The 23,104-nt window shown below is 45.9% G+C and overlaps 1 long non-coding RNA gene across 3 annotated transcripts in view; it reads right to left on the reverse strand.

The window, feature by feature from the left end:
• Window positions 1-23,104, reverse strand: part of LOC102395459 — a 358,379-nt gene that overhangs the window by 135,093 nt on the left and 200,182 nt on the right. For all 3 annotated transcript variants that reach the window (XR_006639909.1, XR_006639908.1, XR_006543783.2), the window contains one exon: window positions 9,410-9,482. This is a non-coding gene — a long non-coding RNA (uncharacterized LOC102395459). The remainder of the gene's footprint in view (window positions 1-9,409; window positions 9,483-23,104) is intronic.

The following is a 23,104-nucleotide window of genomic DNA, read 5'->3' on the forward strand; positions in this document are numbered from 1 at the left end:
AGCCCTTTGTTGGCAAAAACACAACCACCACAGACAGCTGATTTTACCTCCCTTTTCGGTGGAAAAGTCGAGTTTTCAGAGCCCTATTGTATAAGAAGGAATATGAAAAGAATTTTGCATCCTCTTATGGCATTGTGTTATAATAATGGAATGCTGTCTCCGCCCCGTCTGGCTGACCGGGGGGGCCCCCCCAGGCCTTGCCAACGATTATGTGGTTCCTTGGCTTGTGAGTGTCACTGTGGGGACAGCTTCCTGAGCCTGAAAGAGGCAGTGAGGGCTTCAAGCTGGAAAGACGGCCTGGCAGGGGGGTGCCCAGCCCCGGGGCCCCCTCCTCCTACACAGACACATGCACACCCACACACACACACACACGCACACACACACACACACACACACACGCACACACGGGGACACACCCCTCCCTGGAGCAGCGTCACTCCTCCTGAGAGTTCCTGGGAAGTTTAATACATCTGCAGCTGTACGAGCCGCTAAGTGTCCTGGACGCCACACACAATGGGTTCCAGAAAAGAGAAACAGAAACGCTCTTTAACCAGTATGCTGCATTCGGTGGGGAAGAAACCAGAGTTGGGGGCAAAGGGTTTTCCTTGACAAACCAGAACAGGGGCACCCATTTCTGCCCTTCTACTCTGCTGAGTAATGAAAGCTCATTTCCCCCTGAGCAGAAGCATCTGACCGGGACTCTCCAGAACTGACCAATTCAGAAATGAGTTCTGAAGGGCCAAGGGAAAATCAGTGGTATTTTGAAGAATTCTTCAGGAGGAAATGGTGACAGGTCCTTTTCCACCCCATCGTCTCCGGAACCGAGGGACGAGACGACGGAGTTCAGCTGCAGCAGGAGGGCTCGGTGTTAGACGTGAGGAAAGTTTTCCAGACGGAGGAATGCGTGTCTGTCACTGAGAGGATGTTGGGACATTGCTGAAGAGTGAATGTGTTTGCCCGGTTCCGTGCGGTGAGGGGCAGAGCCCTGGATTCCAGGGACCCCCTGGCAGGGGAGGCCGTGATAACAGCGTTCTGTTTTGTTTTGAAATTCCTAGTTGTTAGGCTCCTGTCATCACAGCTGTTCCTCAGAATCACCCTATTTGGCAGGAGAGCACGGCCTTTTGAGTCCTCCTGACTGATTCCGGCCTCCCCAGCCTCTTTCTCCTCATGTGTGTTTAGGAAATGCCTCCCCGGTCACTTCTTCCTCTCCAGCTCACAGATTCCAAGGGAGGAACAATGGCCATCGAGGGCGTGTCTGGCTGAGCTGTTTTTCTTTTCCTTTTTCTTCATGGACTTCATTCACTTCCATGTATATTCTCAGCAGCCAGGCCAATCCTCCTCCACACGAGGCTGATGTCAGCAAACCCAGGAAGCTTTCCAAGCCAAGAAGGCCTCCGACCCAGGAGGACGCGGTCATGGATCCCCTGGCCAAAGCGCTCTGTGTCCACAGGACGTGGGAGGATGTGACCTCAGGAGTGGCTGCCCAGAGGCCACAGGCTGCATGCCTGCTGCAGCCAGTCCAGGAGATCGACTTCCTCAAAGCAAAGCCAGTGGAAGATGGCTGCCCATTTCCTGAGACTTTAGGGGCACAAGCTGAACAAACACCACCCGCCGTTGCTCTGCCTAACATCGAAGTGGAATCGAAAGAAAGCAAATCTGAGACTTCCCTGGCTGTCCAGTGGTTAAGACTTCGCCTTCCATTGCAGGAGGTATGGGTTCAATCCCTGGCTGGGGAGCTAAGATCTCACATGCCACGTGGCCAAAAATTCAAAACATAAAACAGAAACAATATTTTGACACATTCAATAAAGACTTTAAAAGGTGTCAAAAAAATCTTTAAAAAAAGAAAGGCAAATCAGATCTCCTTGGATTGCCTAAAGCACCCATTCATATCTGTTCTGTCAGGAATCTGTGCCCAAGACTAGCACCCTGCTTTCTTGATATTCACCCGCCGACTCCTGCAAACCAGCCCTGGCATAGTCTACTCCACTGAACAAGGGTACCAAACCATCCAAGACATCTCCCAGCTTCCTCCCTCTCCAACATCCCTCCTTTCTTTCTTATCAACTTCACTACCAGTGTATCTACAATTGCTCAGATGCACAGCAACTGACCTCAAAGTGCTCATATATACCCCTTTCCCTGTGGGCAACATTCTACAACCAATCTGCTAAGTTTACAAAGAGAAAAGTTATTTCAGTAAATGCAAACATTTGTTTTCATACATATGATATGTCTGCAGAGCTTTTGTATCATTGACACAGGGTCATGTATAAGAAAGAAAGGAATTATTATTTCAATTAATCCTGTTATCTGAATTCGTAACTGGTGGTGTTGAATTAGGTTCCTCTACACATGGAATACAAAGCAAAAGTATGTGCCTTTAATTCAGAGAATATTTGTACTTAACATTTAAGATCATGTTTCAAGATGTGCCTACCTCTGGCCATCACAGCAAAGTCACAGAATCACTGTTTCTCTTAGACTCAGACATCCATCAGATCTCTCACCTCCCACAGGCCCTCACAGAGGACAATATGGTACCCACAGGTCAAGGGAGAGGATGACAAAGGCATGCCTGGCTTACTCTCATGCACTCCAGCTGAAGATTTGAAGTGCTTCAAAGATGCCATCTGATGCTCAGAAGGAGGTAAGTGTGAGCTCTGATACCCAACGTGCTTCTGACTTGCATTAACTACTCTCTAGGATGAACAATCCAATGAGATATTTGATGCTCACCAGTCAAATGACCCAAACTCAGGGCAACACATATTAAAAAATAAGTCACAGATGGTGAGTTTCTTGAGCATAGAAACAGTGTCTCACTCCAGTAAGTATTCTCATTGCCTGGTAAAATTCCCGTTTCACAGTAGTTAGCAGTACTAGCTGCTAAATTCATGCACCTATACATCTTTAGAAAGTGAAAGTGAAGTTGTGTCTGACTCTTTGTGACCCTATGGTATAGCCTACCAAGTTCTTCTGTCCATGGGGTTTTCCAGGCAAGGGTACTGGAGTGGGTTGCCATTTCCTTCTCCAGGTGATCTTCCCAACCCAGGGAATGAATCCAAATCTCCCGCATTGCAGACACACTTTACCATCTGAGCCACCAGGGAAACTTAATCTTTTCCAGAAAAGATTAAGAAAACCACCAGAGAATTCCAAGCAGGTAAGAACCAGGTAACTTTGTAGGAGGATGGATAAATAGGATTTGGTCCTAAACATTCAGAGAGAATGCAGGCAATGGATTAGTTGTGAATTTACCTGCATCATTCAGTATCTGTGCTCTCAGATGGGCATGATAAGAAAAACTGACCCAGGGACCTCCCTGATGGTCCAGTGGTTAAGATTTCACCTTCCAATGCAGGGGGTGTGAATTTGATCCCTAGTTGGGAAGATAAGATCCCACATGCCTCATGGCCAAAAAACAAAACATAAAACAGAAGACAAATAGACTCAGCCAGTACCTAGGATAAGGAGGCCCAGGACAGCAAAAATAGGAAAAACATATAACTTGATGGGTACGTAGCTCCCAGAATGCAATCTGCTCTCATACCCTTCATCTCATAATTATATCTCTCTGGAATAAAGGTGTGGGGGGGGGAGCATCCCAGGTGGCACTAGGGGTAAAGAACCCGCTTGCCAATGCAAGAGATGTCAAGGGACATGGGTTCAATCCCTGGGTTGGGAACATCCTCTGGATGAGGAAATGGCAATCCACTCCAGTTTTCTTGTCTGGAGAATCCCATGGACAGAGGAGCCTGGCAGGCTACAGGCCACTGGGTCACAAAGAGTCGGGCACGACTGAAGTGACTAAGCAGGCACCCACGGAATAAAAGGAATTCTTTTGGGGCCAAGGTTGTAGGCTGAGTCTGGGTATTTCTGCAGGGGAGGAGAGCATGCATGCGGCCCCTGAAAACGTGCATGTGTCACTGGAGACCTGCCTGGCCCCCGGAGCACCTGTGAGCGAGAACTGGACTGATGCTCATTATAAGAAGCATTGCTGCTAGTTTTATCAGTCTGTGCACTCTGCAGCGTGTCTAGGAATTGAACTGAATAATGAGCATAAAGAAATACTTAGTTCCGTAGAACGCCTGCGAAAGAAATATGTAGACAGATGCAGAAAAAGTAAAAGAAGGGCTTGTTTAGATTTGTAAGCCTTTGTCAGTGTTAAAGGGCTTCCCTGGTGGCTCAGACAGTAAAAAATCAGCCTGTAATGCAGGAGACCTGGGTTCGATCCCTGGGTTGGGAAGATCCCCTGGAAGGAGGGCATGGCAACCCACTCCAACATTCTTGCCTGGAGAATCCCCATGGACAGAGGAGCCTGGCGGCTGCAGTCCATGGGGTTGCAAAGAGTTGGACATGACTGAGCGACTAAGCATACATCAGCGTTAATGAGAAATCGATGGTGTAGCATCAGATGTTGTATTTAGAGCACACTAAATAAACCTTAAATAAGTCTAGACCTGGCTTCTAGAAACTTTCTTTCAAAACCAAAGGAGTATAACTGAGACAACTGCAATACACACAGAAATCAAAAAGTACATTGAAATGTATAGAATTATAAAAGAGATGTTTTAAAACACCCTGGCCATGACTACAGTACCTGGGACTTTCTCATTTAAATGAGTAATAACAGCGACTTCACCAATTGATATTTCTATGTTCCTAAGGGGTGGGCAAGACTGAAAAAGCCACCCAGCTATCCACTGGCTTCAAATAACATAGAGAGGCAGCATTTCTAAGGGACAGAACAGGAGGGAATAGGACAGAATGAGGGAAGAGCATAAATAGGTTCGTGTCTCAGTGGAAGGTCTGAGGTTTACCACTGTTCCATCGACCGCAACCAATAAGCTGATAATGATGAGCCCTTAATGCACAGGCCGCCTCTGACTAGTGTCGGCCCAGCGTGCAATCGTCTAAATGATACCACAACAATGCCAGGGCACACATTAAGCTCTTACTGTAATAGCTGGGCTGCTAAGCGGGAGACGTGGAAGGAGACAGAGCAGGGGAAATTAAAGATACCCTGGGCTGCACGTGTCCACTGCTATCAAGCCACGGGGCTTGTTCCATCGGGCCACAAAGCGATGACAATAGGGAAGCAATTTACCAAAAGGCTGCTGGTGGGATCTCTATTTTTAGGTTGAAGGACGGACCAGACCAAGAGTGAAACCTGATGTAAACAGCGGACTTCGGGTGATAACAAAGCATCAAGGTAGGGTCCTACGTTGTAAAACGGAGCCACTCTGGAGCAGGATGTCGGCAGGAGGGGAGGCTGTGCGAGTCAAAGGGAGGGAGGCAACGGGAAGCCTCTGTGCCTTCTCCGCAGTCTGGCTGTCAACCTGAAACTGCTCTTAAAAATAAGATCAGGCATAAATAAATAAACAAGGACTTCCCAGGTGGCGCTTGTGGTAAAGAACCTGCCAGCCAATGCAGGAGACATAAGAGGTGCAGGTTCAATCCCCTGGAGGAGGGCACGGCAACTCACTCCAGTGTTCTTGCCTGGAGAATCCCACAGACAGAGGAGCCTGGGGGGCTACAATCTATAGGGTGGCAAAGAATCGGACACGACTGAAGCAACTTAGCATGCACACATAAGTAAATAAAGCCCCAAAACAGGAAAGGATAAATCATGGTCTTTCCAGCAAATATAGGGATCTTACATATCAATCAACCTCATCCAGTGAAGAGCTCAAAGGATGTAGTGTCAAAGGTCAACAGGTGACTGGCTCTAACCATCCCACCTCCTACTCCAAAGAAAAAGTGACTCCAAAATTTGCCCTATGAATGTATTTCCAAGCTTCATAATCTTGTATTTTAACCTTCAGGCATCTTGAACGAGTAGCTGACTTTTTTATTATTGCCATGACTCTAGACGAGAACCTTGTTTCCTATCCCTGCTGTAACAAACATCAACCAACAGCAGCTAAAACACCACCCATGTGTCATCTTGCAGTTTGGGAGCTCGGCAGTCTGGGATAGGTCTCGGCAGACTAAAGGCAAGGTGTCGGTAGGCTGGATTCCATTCTGGGGGCTCTAGAAGAGAATCCTTTATCCTCCTCATTCAGATTGTTAGCAGAATTCCTTGCAGTTATGAGACCAGGAGCTGTTTTCTTCACAGCTGTCCAGCTTCCAGAGTCATCAAGGTCCCTGGCTCACTGCCCCTTCCTCCATCTTCACGGCCAACAGTAGTGGGTTGACGGGTCACATCCCGTCTCTCCGGTCCACACTTCCCGCCTCTTCTTTCACTTGGTGGTGGTTTAGTCGCTAAGTCCTGTCCAACTCGTGTTACCCCATGGACTGTAGCCAGACAGGCTCCTCTGTCCATGGGATTCTCTAGGCAAGAATACTGAAGCAGGTTGCCATTTCCTTTTCCAGAGGATCTTCCTGATCCAGGGATCAAACCCGGATCTCCTGCATTGCAGGCAGATTCTTTATTGACTTAGCTATGAAGGAAGCCCCTTCTTTCACTTATAAGGCTGGCATATGATCAGAGCCCTCATCTGGATAATCTCCCCAACTCAAGGTCCATACTTTAGGTCACTGCTGCAAAATCTCTCAGCCATATAACATGCAATATTCATAGGTTCCAGAGATCAGGGCAGATACGTCTTTGGGGAACCATTACTCTACCTGCCACGCTTTCCTTGCGTGTGTGTGAAAGTCACTCAGTCGTGTCTGACTCTTTGCGATCCCATGGACCATACAGTCCATGTAAGTCTCTCAGCCAGAATACTGGAGTGGGTAGCCGTTCCCTTCTCCAGGGGATCTTCCCAACCCAGAGATCGAACCCAGGTCACCTGAATTGCAGGTGGATTCTTTACCAACTGAGCTATCAGGGAAGCCCATGTGGTCCTGCAACCACAGTGCTTTTGGAACTTCCTCCCTTAAAGTCACTTTAGCACTTAAATGCTAAGTCTACCTCATTCTTACGTGACCATTCTGCAGTGTTTGACATTGACATGGTCTGTTTCTTGAACACTCGGCTTCCACTTGCTATGATGCTGTCTGCTCTTCTTTTACCCCTCGGGCTATCCCGTATTGAATCCTTCATCCATTTCTCTGCCTTCTCTGAATGCTGTGGCTTCCCCTATACCTCCAGGACTATCCAGCTCTCCCAGTCCTTAGTTCTGAATCATAACAGCTTTCTGAGCAGCTCTGCTTGGGTGAATTGGAGGCTCCTTTTCACCCAGACCTGACCATTTCCTCTTCCTGTGTTATCTACGTCATCACGGCAGCACCAAACCTCCTCCTTCCGTGACTGGTCCTTAGGAGCCATTCTCTCCTCCTCCTCCTGGCCCTTTCCCACACCCCTCCACCCAGTCAATCTTCATGCCCCGTCTGTCTCACCTCCTGAGGATCTTTTGTATCCGCCCTGTCCTCCCTCTTCCCGCTGCCCCACTGTACTGTTCAAGCTCCCAATATCCATCCTTCAATTCATCTAGCAGCTTCTCATCCTTGTATCCTGTTCCACTCACTCCCAGCCTTTCTGCACATTCAGACATAGATGTGATCTTGTCACTACTCTAAAAACATCGGTTCCTCCTAAATGCCCATTTACAGAGGAATGGAAAAAGAAGACAGGGTACGTTGTGGTACAATGAAATATTACTCAGCTGTTAAAAATAATAAAATAATGCCATCTGCAGCAACACGGATGGACCTAGAGACTGGCATGCTGAGTGAAGTCAGACAGAGAAGAAATATTGTATAACATTCCTTATATGTGGACTCTAAAAAGACATGATACAAATAACTTATTTACAAAGCAGAAACAGATTCACAGACTTAAGAACGAACTTATGGTTGACAGGGGGAAGAGCTAGGGGAAGAAATAGTTAGGGAATTTGGGATGCACAGGTACACATTGCTATATCTAAAATGGATAGCCAACAAGGACCTACTCTGTAGCACATGGAACTTTGCTCAGTGTTATGTGGCAGCCCGGATGGGAGGGGAGTTTGGGGCAGAATGAATATATGTATATGTATGGCTGAGTCCCTTTGCTGTCCATCTGAAACTATCGCAACATTGTTAATTGGCTATATCCCAATACAAATAAAAAGTTTTTAAAAATCTGTTGCTGTTCATTGCCTAGCCCATGGTGGACACACCTGTGCATGCACAAGCGTGCACATACATACACACACACCCCTAGCCTCAAGTTAGGCGCTAGGCTTATCACCTGTGCTTCTCCCCCTTGCTGTTCATATTCACAGAATGGTCTGCAAACTAGCCCCATCTGCATCACCTGGGAGCATGTTGCTGCTGCTGAGTCGATTCAGTCGTGTCCGACTCTTAGCGACCCCATGGACTGCAGCCTACCAGGCTCCGCGGTCCATGGGATTTTCCAGGCAAGAGTACTGGAGTAGGGTGCCATTGCCTTCTCTGTGGGAGCATGTTAGCAATGCAGAATTTCTGATGCCTCCTCAAACTCACCTAATCAGAATCTGCATCTTAGTGAGATTCCTGTTCAAATTCTATGCACATTAAAGTTTGAGACACATTGTTCTAGCACTGTGCTGTCCAGAGTGGTGACCTTTTGAGTATGGAAACATCTTCTAGAAATTATTTTTATGTGTAATCTCCTCCATCTTGACTTAGACTTTGACACATATTTTTATGAATCACCATTTTAGCAAATCATTCCTACCATTCATGCCCCTGTGCTTTTGCTTACATACTACTTCCTCTGTCTGGAATAATCTTCCTTCTCCACTGACTGAAACTTGTTTCTGCACCCTCCAGCATCACCTCCTCCAAGAAGCCTTCCCCACACCTTTAAACAGACCATTGGTCCCATCACCACACTCTTATAGACAAGCTTATGGAATTGTTCATTTCCGTGTTTATCTTTCCTGTTAGTTTGTGGGCTCCTCAGCTATGAGAACCGTGTTATCTATGTGTCCTCAGGTTATATGGCACAGTGATAGTTTCTTAGCTAAACAAATGAATATCTAACTTGAAAAAGTCAGCCCAATCTCAAATACTTCTCTGTTTTTCATGTCTGTATTCAAAACCAAAGACCCAGAAGACAAACTAACTAAGTGAAGTGGAGATAGGCAATCCACTGAAGAAAGAGTTCAAAGTAATGATGGTAAAGATGATTCAAGAACTTGGGAAAAGAACAGATGCATAGAGTGAGAAATTGCAAGAGGTTTTTAGCAAACAGGAAAAATAAAGAACAACTGAACTGAGTTGAAGAACTACAATAACGGAAATGAAATATATCAATATATTAGAAGGAATCCATAGCAGAATAAATGAGGCAAAAGAACAAATTTTTCAAAACCATAGAGAGTTACTTTTTTATCTTTTTCCTCAGGTTGCAGGTTCTGGCTGATTTCTAGGTGACATCACACCAGCTGGACAGAGAAGTGAAAGCAGATAGGGTTTGATCCTCACTTACCTACAACCAACCCAGGGCATTTCTGATCCGCTTCCCATCTTCCAGCTCTGTGTCTGTTTCACATGTAGATATACTATAAAGAAGAGAGAAAGACAGATGTTTAGAATCAAATGCTTAGCACCTGTTGCTTTGGCCAGACTTTGAGCTTAATAAATGCTTCAAGACCATGCTCAAGCCCACATGGAGCAAAACCCCCAGTTCACAGAAACTCATTTTGTTTTTCCATTTGCTCCAGAGTAACATTGGCTGATTCTGACCCTAACTGGTAAACCACTAATGGGCATTAAGCTCCTTAGTGGTACAGTCTGACAACTTAAAGCAAAATGCCAACTAATAAATTTTTCAGATGGGCATATTTCCTTAAATCATTTACAATGAAATTTGCTATGTTCACAGAGGTCAAAAAGACATATTGTTGGACTAAATCCATCTCTTCACATGAAACTTGTGTTCTATCTATCCTTCAGGGTTATCCTGAAGGTCTAATGAGATAATAATGTAAAAAAAAAAAGAAACTAGACATGTTACAATTCTATACAAATGTATGCATATCGTTCTCATTAATAGCATTAACATAATTTTAATGACTCCTCACTTCTTCTGGTGATTGGTCACACGCCTTATACACTTCTCCAATATTTCTTTTTCTTGTCTGTCTGTTCTTTTTCTCACCTTCTTTGTGAATTTGAGAGGGGATGCACATCCCTTAAAATACAGTCTTTATTATCCTAGAGGAGTGTGAGGGGAGGGTCGAGTGAGGGGACATATGTATACTCATGGCTGATTTGCGTTGTTGTATGGTAAAAACCAACACAACATTGTAAAGCAATTATCCTCCAATGAAAAATAAAAAATAAAGATACAAAATTTAAAAAAATAGATACAGTCATTATATAGTGCACACAGGGCAAGTGCTTACAGAATCCACTGATGCATTTCATTTATTTGGTTTAATCAAGATTTGAATAAATTATACATCTTTCTCCTCCCTGAAATTTCATGGATCTGGCCCTACATAGAATTATAATGAAAGCTAAAAAGGTGACATTATCTTCTATTGTTCTAATACCCCCGGCCTGCTACCATATATTATCGACTCCTAAAAAGATGGGTGGACACTTGCTTATGTGGGGAGAGCAGGCAGGCAGCAGCTAAAGAGAAAACAGGAAATAATAGGAAAGACTCACTGAGGCCTCATCAATAGCCTTTCGATGTCTCTTTTCAAATATTCACTACAGTTAAAGGTATGTTGCTGTTGTTGCTCAGTTGCTAAGTTGTGTCTGACTGTTTGTAACACCATGAACTACAGCACTCCAGATTTTCCTCTTCACTATCTCCCTGAGTTTGCTCAAACTCATGTCCACTGAGTCAGTGATGTCATCCAACCATCTCATCCTCTGTCACCCCCTTCTCCTGCCCTCAATCTTTCCCAGCATCGGGGTCTTTTCCAGTAAGTCCATTCTTCACATCAGGTGGCCAAAGTATTGGAGTTTCAGCTTCAGGATCAGTCCTTCCAATGAATATTCAGGATTGATTTCCTTTAGGATTGACTGGTTGGATCTCCTTGCAGTCCAAGGGACTCTCAAGAGTCTTCTCCAACACCACAATTCAAAAGCATCAATTCTTCATCACACGGCCTTCTTCATGGTCCAATTCTCACATTCTTACATGACTACTGGAAAAACCATAGCTTTGACTATATGGACCTTTGTTGGCAAATTGATGTCTCTGCTTTTTAATACACTGTCTAGGTTTGTCATAGGTATTCTTCCAAGGAACAATTGTCTTTTAATTTCGTGGCTGCAATCACCATCCACACTGATTTTGGAGCCCTAGGAAATGAAATCTGACACTGTTTCCGCATTTCCCCATCTATTTGCCATGAAGTGATAGGACCAGATGCCATAATCTTGTTTTTTGAATGCTGTTTTAAGCCAGCTTTTTCACTCTCCTTTTTCACCTTCATCAAGAGGTTCTTTAGTTCCTTTTCACTTTCTACGGTTAAAGTGGTATCATCTGCATGTCTGAGGCTGACATCTCTCCCAGCAATACTGATTTCAGCTTGTGAGTCATCCAGCCCAGCATTTCGCATGATATACTCTGCATATAAGTTAAATACGCAGAGTGACTATATATAGCCTTGAGGTACTCCTTTCCCAATTTTGAACCAGTCTGTTGTTCCTTGTCCAGTTCTAACTGTTGCTTCTTGTCCTTCATACAGGTTTCTCAGGAGGCAGATAATATGATCTGGTATTCCCATTGCATGAAGAATATTCCACAGTTTGTTGTGATCCACACAGCCAAAGGTTTTAGCATAGTCAATGAAGCAGAAGTAGATTTTTTTTGGAATTTCCTCGATTTTTCTATGATCCAGCAGATGTTGGCAATTTGATCTCTGGTTTTCCTGCCTTTTCTAAACCCATCTTGCACATCTGGAAGTTCTCGGTTCACATACTGCTGAAGCATAGATTGAAGGATTTTGAGCAAAATCTTGCTGGATATAAAATGAGTGCAACTGTACAGTAAATTGAGCACTCTTTGGCATTGCCTTTCTTTGGGATTGGAATGAAAACTGACCTCTTTCAGTCCTGTGGCCACTGCTGAGTTTTCCAAATTTGCTGGCATAATGAGGGCAGCACTTTCACAGCATCCGCTTTCAGGATTTGAAATAGCTCAGCTGGAATTCCATCACCTCCACTAGCTTTGTTCGTAGTGATGCTTCCTAAGGTATGTAGGATCCACCCCAAGTTGAACTCAGCAAACTGCTCACTACCAGTGCTACACTGTGCTAGGTTCCACAGTTAAAATAGCTAACTGAAATACACAAAGATTTGATGATCATTGATTGAAATCACCAAAAACTAACAAAATAATTTAAACAGAAATTAATAGGAGGCAGAAAAAGGATGCATACTACAGTTAACATATAGGAATAACTAGGATGGCAGAGAAGGACTAATTTAGATTTAGAGAATTAAGAAAACCTTCTCAGAGTAGGCGGCCTTTGACTAGAGCCCTCAGGAGCTGAGAATCGGGTAGGCACGATGGGCAGAGATTCCCATGAGAAGGAACAGCAGAGCAAAAGTAGGCATGGGTGTGGCAAAGAGCAATTATCTGTACAGAGGAGGGAATTATAGTGTGTTGTGCACTGGGTCTGTTATACATGGCGAGCAAGCTTTGTTTGGAATGAAAAATGAATAACCATTATATTTAGTTCTGTGTGCCTTTCTTTTAATTTAGCCAGGCTCACTGATATATAATTTACAGACAGTAACATTTTCCCAAGTGTACTTATTTTCACATCTCGCTTAAGGCCCAATGCCCAACCCTAACCCTAACAGCAAGCCTTGTGCATGGTAGAGTTTCAGCAGCTACCAGTCTGGCTTGATATGACTTCAGAAACTTTTCTTTTTCCACAGGCTTTCTTGTACGACCCTGAGCTCACAGGCTCAGTTCAGTTCAGTTCAGTCCCTCAGTCGTGTCTGACTCTTTACGACCCCATGAATTGCAGCACGCCAGGCCTCCCTTGTCCATCACCAACTCCCAGAGTTCACTCAGACTCACGTCCATCGAGCTCACAGGCTAAATGGTATTAATGTCTATCTTGACAGTGGCCTGACTTTAAAAAGTCCTTTGATTTCACCAGGGCTTCCCTGGTGGCTCAGCTGGTAAAGAATCTGCCAGCAGTGCAAGAGACCTGGGTTCAGTCCCTGGGTTGGGAAGATCCCCTGGAGAAGGAAACGGCTACCCGTGCCATTATTCTTGTCTGGAGAATTCCATGGACCATAAAGTCCATGGGGATCACAAAGGGCCACCTTCTCACTTAATCATTTAGAAATTGTTGCATAAATATCAACTCTCCAGAGTGTCAGAGCATTTTGCAGTTTGCAAATAGCCCTAGGGAATCCTCAAAAAAATATGAGGCAGGACATTTGATATTTCTCACTTCATGATGAATAGACAACATTTTCTAATTGAGACTTTGTGAAAGGCAGAGATTGGGTTTCATTAGGGGGATATTCGGAGAAGGCACTGGCGACCCACTCCAGTACTCTTGCCTGGAAAATCCCATGGGCAGAGAGGCCTGGTGGGCTGCAGTCCATGGGGTTGCTAAGAGTCAGACTCGACTGAGCGACTTCACTTTCACTTTTCACTTTCATGCATTGGAGAAGGAAATGGCAACCCACTCCAGTGTTCTTGCCTGGAGAATCCCAGGGACGGGAGCCTCGTGGGCTGCCGTCTATGGGGTTGCTCAGAGCCGTACATGACTGAAGCGACTTAGCAGCAGCAGCAGCATCGGGTATTAGATTGAGGCGGAGAAGGCAATGGCAACCCACTCCAGTACTCTTGCCTGGAAAATCCCATGGACAGAGGAGCCTGGTAGGCTGCAGTCCATGGGGTCTCTAGGAGTCGGACACGACTGAAGAGACTTAGCAGCAGCAGAAGCAGATTGAGGAGAAAACACTTCAAGCAGTCACATTTCACTGCTTGAAGCCCATTCTCTGCACTGATGCTCACATATGCAAAGCAGATATCATTTGCCTAATTTGATAGATAAGGAAAAGGACTTGAGAGCTGAGTGACTCTTTGAAGGTCATGGGCATAGGTGACAAGCAACAGACATGGGACTAAAACTCAAGTTCTAGTGCAGCATTCTTTAACAGTAATCACAAGGCACTTTTGAAGGTAAAAGAGGGTAAATCACCTTTCAGACACAACCTTTGAACAATGTTCCTCGGTTTCAGAAAGCAAAGTACCATAGCAATTTTAAGTGGAAAGGGGTTCAGTGCTCACAAAAATCATTGGAGGGGCTGGAAGGATTGGGCTGTAGGTTGGGTCTCCAGGAACGACTCCTAGCCTTACATCACTGACCCAATCCATAAGGAAAACTGCTTTTTCCTCCCCAAACAGAAGCTGGAGAGGTGGCCCTGGGAATAGCTGTGTTTTAGAGCACAGCCCCTATGGGACTCTGGAAACTATTAGCATGCCACTATGATTGCCTCTCTACTCATATGAGCTGCTGATTATGCAGAGAATTTTGCTACAGAAAAGTGGCAGCATCTTTAAGACCCTGTTTGCCAGCACCATTGGCCAAAGCTGCAGAAATCTGACCTGAGTTCCCCATTTCAAATCTCCCATGAGTGCCTCTCACTGGGGAACCCAGTTTACATCCATAAACCTAGCTGCAACGGATTCTTGGAGATATAGAGTTGGAATAGATGCCAAGTACCAATCTACCTATGACAGGTGAATTCTGACCCTGACAGTCTCCCAAGATAGATTAGAAATAGGTTTCTTAAGTTGTGCTTTAAAGGCAGACATCACAGGCAATCTGTGTCCAGGTGCAATGTGTGGTCACCTAGGTTGTACTCCTCAGAATAGGGAAGGGGGACTCCTTGTGTTGTAGACAATTCACAGAGACTATAAGCAGAATAGCTGTCCCTGGCCATTTTGCTGAGCCTTCTCCACAGCTGTCTGCAGGAGGGCAAGGCTTAGTTATGGCTTTGACACAGAGAGAAAGCCATGAGTGAACTCCGGGAGTTGGTGATGGACAGGGAGGCCTGGTGTGCTGCGATTCATGGGGTCGCAAAGAGTCGGACACGACTGAGCGACTGAACTGAACTGAACTGAACTGATGGCTAGGTTAGGAATTACTTGGAAGTGAAGGCTCTCCCAGGGTGCTGTGGCCCTGGCTAATAGACAAAGGTTAAATAGAGGTCAAGACTGACTTGAGGAGGCTATAGCCACAGTACTGCCTGGTCAGGTATTTCCATCAAGCTTTCATAACTTGACTTTAACATAAACAGGCCTGAGAATGAACATGTAAGTTTTTATCTAAATCAAAATCAATTATGTTATGCTAAAATGTCTTTGAATTGACTTTGCATTATGGAAAATTAAAGATAAAAATATACTCTCTCTCCCATATGTTAAACACACACATACACATTGCTAGAATCTTTTTTACTATATTATTTTTTAAAATTATTCCTCATTTATTTGTCTTTCTGACTTTTCTCTCCAGCCAAACCCATAATATTTTATTGGGTTCTGGCTTTACCACTTCAGTAAGAAACTAGAATATACCCAGAAGATAGCAATTAAAACAAGGACAGGTCTAGACTCTGCGTCAAGAGATTATTAGCCTTGGAAGAGAAGCTTACATAGCCAAAGTTCCATCATTACAGAAGACGAGTGTCATTTGCTCTTTGTGGTTTCAGACAGAGGAACCTGGACAAATGACTCAAAGTTACAGATCCGAGTTTAGGCTCAGTTATCATTAGATCTGGCAGCACATGAAACAAGTTACTTCCCTGGATGTCTCCTAGGGAATGACATACCGCCTCTCATCACTTTTACCATTTGGTCACCTGTACCTGGGGCTTCCCAGGTGATGCTAGTGGTAAAGAACCCACCTGAATGCAGGAGACATAAGAGACGGGGGTTCAATCCCTGGGTCGGGAAGAGCCCCTGGAGGAGGGCACAGCAACCCACTCCAGTACTCTTGCCTGGAGAATTCCATGGATAAGAGGAGTCTGGTGGGCTACAGTCCATGGGGTCACAAAGAGTCAGACACAACTGAAGAACTTAGCATGCACATACACATACCCGTATCTGATTGGATTATTTGCCTTTTGTTCCCATTGGCCTTGAAGCTACTCGGGGACACAGATCCTATGCTTTTGTTTCTGTATCTCCAGCTCATTCCACAGTGCTTGCCACATAGTAGGCACTTGATACAATCTTGATGAAAGAATGAAGAATAGAAAGGCCAATGGACACAAAAAATATCAGCAGAGGAGGCCTGACCACAGATAACCGGTGATGCTGAGGGAAACTGACACCTAAGCCATGGCTTGGCAGAAAGAGATGCTCAAAGCCTGTCATGAGCAGACTCCAGGTGGAAGCTAGTAGAGGATGCAGGTGATTAGACGTGTCTGGGCAACTGATGCTGTCAAGCTTTCTCAGCACACATCTGCAGTGGCAGAAAAGGCTGCTTATTTTGGTCTGGGGGTGGTGGCCAAAAAGCTCCTATGTATAGAAGGTCTTTTGTTTCCAGGTCTTCAAATACTCTCTACACATGATCTCAGTCATCCTACCTCTTCCCCGGGAAGATGCCGGCAGGTGGCCTCTTCCGCAGGCACACGCCAACCAGCCTGTTTGCACAAGAGTCTGCGCAATGCCTCCTCTCTGGCAGGCAGCCACCTGAAGAGTCAAGAAAGGACGGTCTTTCAGCCCCAGTGACACTGCTTTTCCTTGATACTCATGACTCACTGCTTATTATCAAAACACGAGTTGTCAATCACAAATCAGTGACCTGTGTGACTTGGCACTGGGCAGTACCCCTGAGACCGAGTGAGTTTGTACAAAGGTGGTGTGTGTGTATTTGATCCAGCATAAGATGTTGAAGGGCTTTTCTGGTGGCTCAGATGGTAAAGAATCTGCAGTGCAGGAGACCCGGGTTCCATCCTTAGGTCGGGAAGATCCCCTGGAGGAGAGCATGGCAACCCACTCCAGTATTCTTGCCTGGGAACTCCCAGAAGAACAGAAGAACCTGAAGGGCTACAGTCCATGGGGTCACAAAGAGTTGGACATGACTGACCGACGAACCCACACAAAGTGTTGAAATGAGCTCCTTCTTCTACATCCATTCCTCCCTGGCCTCCCACTTCCCCTGATGCAGCCCCTCTTCTCAGCAGCTCCCAGGAGGCCTGGGATCATCATGCCAGTTTGACTGCTACTTGAGAGCATCATCTCTTCATCAGCCAGCACTGGCCATCACCTTATATATAACATCCCTGGAGTGAGCTACCTGGCCTTGCCCTTACCCCTTTCCCTGCCATGCCAGCTCACAGCATCCGACTGCCTCTCTCCTCAATACCTCTCAGGTTCAGCTCCCAAGATCAACAAACACACTGTCCCACCATCACCACCACCCCCATTCCTGCCAGCTGACTACCCCAGGGTCCCGCTTGCAACTCTCCTCTCTTCCAGAAGGTCATTTGGTGGCCCCAGGAGGCAAGTTCATGAGCACAGGTGAGAAAGGTCTCTCTGCCAATTCACAGGAAGAGTATTTGTATCTTTTGACTTCCTGCTTTTGATGAACCATGTAAAAGAAAAAGAAGTGGGTTTTTAAAAAATATCATTGGCCTCCAATAGTAACTTATTAAAAAGCAAATGCAAACTGCTGGTTGATTAAAGACCAGTCACTGCAGCCTATATACACACTGAGGGACCAGGGACAACCCATGACACGTGGCCAACACTGGAGCAGCCATGCCGCATGAAACACAGCACCTGACCGTTTTTTGGAGAGGAAGTGAAGAAGAGTGTCTTCAACCGAAACCTCAACAGATAGAATGCGTGCAGAGTGAGTCCGGGGGATGCCAAGTGAACTATGAGTGACTCAGGAGCTCTATCCCCTGTTCCAGCAGGTGGGACTTCCTCCCAGCACCAGCCTGATTGACGGGATGCAAAGAACTGGGCAGGGGACCAAGCCCACGCTGGAAAGTGATTAGAGGATGGAAATGCAATCGCTGATTGCCTTGGGCTGAAACCTCTGTTGTTTGTTTCTTATGGAGGCTAGGAAATAGAGACTAGGGCTGTCTGTGTCCTGAAGGGTGAGCACACTGGGGGACACGGACTGGGAAGCCATGACCTAGTCACTAGCTGTCTGGCTAGAGGTGACAAGGCCCTGCCCGGCCGCCAGGAATCCTTAGAGAATCAACATTCTAGCATCCCTGTATCCTTTCAGCCTCTGGCTAAGCGATGCAACAAAGCATCCGAAAGTGCGCCTGGCCCCTGAGCGCTGGCAGAGCTCTGGCCAGTCTCAGAAATATCACCAATACTCAGTTAAGTGAGCCCCACACAAAGTAGGTGCTCAGCAAATAATAGGCCCCCTCTCTTCAGAAAGACTTTGTCATTCAGCTCTTAAGAACGTGGCTTTTTGCAAGTACCATCTGGCTCTGCTGTGTATTAACTGGGCCGCCTTGTGCAAAGCTTTAACAGCGTAGACCTCTTTCCTCACCTTCCCTAAATGGTCGTTGTCATGAATTTATTTGATTTGCATAAGACAAAGCCCAATCCACAGCAAATGCGCTATAGACGGGGGCCACTATTTTCATCCCGTGACTCTTCAGACTGGACGTGTGCTGCGCTAACACACCATCAGTCTCCGTGCATTGCCGTTGGTTTGTATTTGTTTGCTCTCTCACACCGGCCTGTGGATTTCATGGAGCAGGAGCTATGGCTTCCTCTTTTCCGTGTTCCCGGTGCGTAGCACAGGGACTGGCACCAAGATCCACTGAAGAGATGACCGTCACTTAGCCTGCTTGGCACCCAGGGCCACATGCCTGCAACCGATGCACAGCGGTGACAAGAAGCAGGCTTTTCCCCACTGCCTGTCACCAGCTCTTTTTGTTCACAGCTCTGGGCCATTCTTTTCCTTTCTTTCTTTCTTTGCTTTTTGGCTGTGCTGGGTCTTCTTTGCTGCACAAAGACTTTCTCTAGTTGCAGCAAGCAGGGTCTACTTGTCATGGAGGTGGCTTCTCTTGTTTCGGAGCACAGGCTCTAGGCACACAGGCTTCAGTAATTGCGGCTCCCAGGCTGTAGAGAGCACAGGCTCAATAGTTGCGTTGCCCCAGCTTGGTTGCCTCGTGGCATGTGGAATCTTCCCAGACCAGAGATCGAACCTGTGTCCCTGCACTGGCAGATTCTTAACCACTGGACCACTCAGAGAAGTCCTATTCTTTTTCTTAGTCTCAGTCTTATGAACCAGTAATTACTCAAGGCGTACTCTGCCCCAGACATTCCAAACCAGACCCATGAGGATGGTGCCCTGAAATCCGTAGTTTAACAGAAACCCCAGGCACTTCTGAAGCCCATGCAGCAAACAGGGTCAGCAGGCCACGGGCAGCCTCTGACACAGAAAGTTTCCTTTCCAACTTCAACAAGCAGAAGGCCATGATTTCTCACACCTGCAAGACGAAGGGTGCGGCCACCTGATCTCCCAAAATGGCCCTGACGTGGATCACGGGGTTGGCAACATCCACAGGAGGACACAGCACTTCCTTCCTCAAATGCTATGGGTTCTATCAAATCCCCCGAACCTCCGGGAGCCAGGCCAGAGGCTCCAGAAGGAGGAGGCACCCATTTACCGTGGTCCTCCTGGGTGACAGACTCTGTACTGGGAAGCACACCCAAGATGAATAAGTTAACATCAGTTGAATTTAGTCAAACCTAAATGCTATTTTGGCTTCCCAGGTGGCTCAGTGGTAAAGAATTCATCTGCAACCAGGAGACACAGGAGACACAGGTTTGATCCCTGGGTTGGGAAAGTCCCCTGGAATAGGAAATGACACACTGCTCCAGTTATTCTTGCCTGGAAAATTCTGTGGACAGAGGAGCCTGGTGGGCTACAGTCTGTGGGGTCACAAAGAGTCTGACACGGCTCGTATTGGCCTCCCAGGTGGTGCTAGTGGTGAAGAACCTACCTGCCAATACAGTAGATTTAAGAGACACGGGTTCAATCCCTGGGTCAGGAAGATCCCCTGGAGGAGGGCATGGGAACCCGCTCCAGCATTCTTGCCTGGAAAATCCCATGGACAGAGGATCCTGGTGGACTATGATCCACAGGGAAGCAGAGAGTTGGATTCAACTGAAGTGACTTAGCACGCACACGTAAACTCCATATTCCCTCAGGGTGGAAATTTTTTCTGAAGAGCACAGAAGGTTAAAATGAAAACTTACCAGCTAATAGCTGCATTACAGCTGATGTTTCCACTAAAGCAAGGGAGATGTACACCTGTCAACTGGGGCCACATTCATATAAAATGCATCATTAAAGCTACCGAAGCTCCTGCTTCGCACAGATGAATCACCACAGCAACAGTGAGCAGAGATGCTCGGAGAACGGACCATGGGAACTGCCAAGGTGCTCATTAAGTTCTTGGTTGATTTTTATCTAAATTATCTTGGCCCACAGCGTTGCATCAATGAGAGCCACTTATTCCACAGAACCATGGCGGGAGATGAACAGCACATGGCTGTAGGGGTGTGGGGCAGGCTCTGGGGAAAGTCAGCATAAAGAGCCCACCCAGCTCAGACAGATGTCCAGCAACGCATCAGACGACAGGCCCCTCAGATCTGGGAGATGCTTTCTGACCATGGACAAAAAGCCTGTGCAAAACCTTTCATGTGAATTTGTACCCCGATCTCAGATGGTCCTATGCTTTGTGCCCCAATGAGCCTAACTGAGAGCAGAGCTGCCAGGGCCCTAGGCAGTCTCCTACGGCATGGCCAGAGCACAGATCAGCGCTGCCTTTCCTGGGGATGCTTCTGCTCCCAGGCACCGAGCACCCTGCAGACGGGGTGGGTCACGGCCCGAAGATCTGAGTTCCGCCTCGTCTCCCAGGGATAGCAGACAGCAACTTGAAACAAGTGGCTGTCTAGAAGGATGCAGCTGACTCTGGAGTGCTGGGTCTGGACCAGGATGGAAAGTGGCCATTGAGAAGGGCAATTTCGTCAATGGTCAGTTCTTCAAGCTTTGACACACCAGTTAGGGAATTACCCTGGCTCTCCTCTTCTATTCCTTCCCATCAGCTCATTTTTGAACAACTTACCATCATTATCACCTTCAACAAATGGCTATAAGAAGCAAGAATAGGAATCCTATTGAGACCCCACCAACTAATCCTGAAAAAAGATGTGGAACATTCCTGGTGGTCCCATGGCTAAGATTCCGAGCTCCCAAAGCAGAGGTCCCGGGTTCAATCCCTGGTCAGGGAGCCAGATCTTGCAGGCTGCAACTAAAAAGATCTTGCATGCTGCAACAAAGACTCTGCACAAATAAATAAATAATAATAATAATAATAAACTATGTAGAGAAGAACCACAAATAGTCAATAAAATGAAAAAATGTGAATGGGGAAGATTAAAATGGCCAACTAAGATGTGGATTTCGTGAACGCACACTTCCTCTGCTAGATGTAGGAGGCCCTCCTGTTACTTCCCCTAAGTGACTCCTTCAGAAACTTCATGGCATCACGGCTCCAGCTTTTCCTCTGCTTTCCTTCACTTCTTACATGCTCCTCCCCAGATTCCACCTTTTGTTCTTTGATGTTCCTGTAACCCCGTTTCATGACCTGTATGATAATGATGACCTATATGTCTGACTCTCACAAAAGACTTCAGGCCGTAAGACAAAGGACTGCGTCTGTCTTGTTTTGTCATTAGCGTGTGTCTGGAATATATAGTTAAAAAGCAATCAATACGTGCTGGGTGAGTGACTAGAAAGAGATAAAGACCAATATGTAACAAATAGAGGACCACAATACTTGTTGTTTGTATCTGTTCAGGTCTGGGATAAGAATGCATTATACCCAGTTACAAACACCCAGAAGAGATAAGTGGAGAAGAGGTTTGTTCATGTACAGGTACAAAAGACAAGTTGGAGAGAAGTTAAGAGAAGAGGTAAGACAGGCTTAGAGCTGAAAGTGACACCATGTCTTGCCTACTGGGAGTGGTCTGAAATGTACGTAATGCCAATGTAGCACAACCCTCTGTATATGGCTTTTCACTCTTTCAAGCTGCTTTCACATGTTTTATTTTAACTTCATGATAATCCTTGAAAAAGACAAGCTGATACTGTTATCCCATTTGACATATAGGATAATGGAGGCAGGCAAGTGTACGCCTGACCCCAGGACACCTCGAGACTAGTGTCGACAAGGCATAGACTGAATATACTTCAGGCATTCTAAATGCAACCTGCCCCAAACTCCATTCATCCCATTTGCCTTCTCAATATTTACATAACACTGTGATCTCAAAACAGACTGAAAGAAGTACTTTCAACAGATATTTGGCAAGAGATTTATATTCAAAATATCTAAAGAACTTCTGCGACTCAATACTAACCAGAAAACCAACCAAATAAAATGGACAAATGACAACCCACTCCGGTATTCTTGCCTGGAGAATCCCATGGACAGAGGAGACTGGTAGGCTACAGTCCATGGGGTCACAAGAGTTGGACATGACTTGGTAACTAAACCACCACCACCAAAATGGACAAAAGAGTTGAAAAGACATTTTTCTAAAGCAGACCTACAAAAGGAAACATTTCTCCCAAGATGGACTCCCAAACACTAGTTCTAGAAGGGCCTTGAGGTACAAGGCCAATAATTTGAACTTTGTCCAAAAAGCACTGAAGGATTTTAAGCAAAGATTGATATGCTTGGCATTTACTTTTAGCAAGATCACTCTGGGTGTTAGTATATGTTTCATAAAAAGGAATGGTCCTGAAGTCAAAGGTGTTTGGAAAACCTAAACCAGTCCATCAAGGATCTTTGCCACCTGGTTCCTCACAATTATGCTTTGTGGGTGGACTCTAAGAGGAGAGAGAAGATGAGCAGTTCATCAAAGAACTGGTTGCTTAAAGAATTTTGCAGAGAGTCATGTCCTGGAAAATATGGTTAAGAATCTTCCTTGACTGCTGTCTGTACTCTCCCAATCACATCCAGTCACCCAGTCTCAAAAGGTCATTGCCGAATTCTCCTTCTCCCCATCCATACCCTTGGTGCTTTCTCTATCAGCCTCCGAGCATGACTGCTGAAGGGAGGATGCTCCAATGCCAAGGGAATCTCTTACTTCCCTAGTCAAAACCCCTCAACAATTCTCACAGAAAAGAGGATA

Source organism: Bubalus bubalis, chromosome 13 (assembly GCF_019923935.1).
Source record: "Bubalus bubalis isolate 160015118507 breed Murrah chromosome 13, NDDB_SH_1, whole genome shotgun sequence".
In the NCBI taxonomy this organism is placed as follows: Eukaryota; Metazoa; Chordata; class Mammalia; order Artiodactyla; family Bovidae; genus Bubalus; species Bubalus bubalis.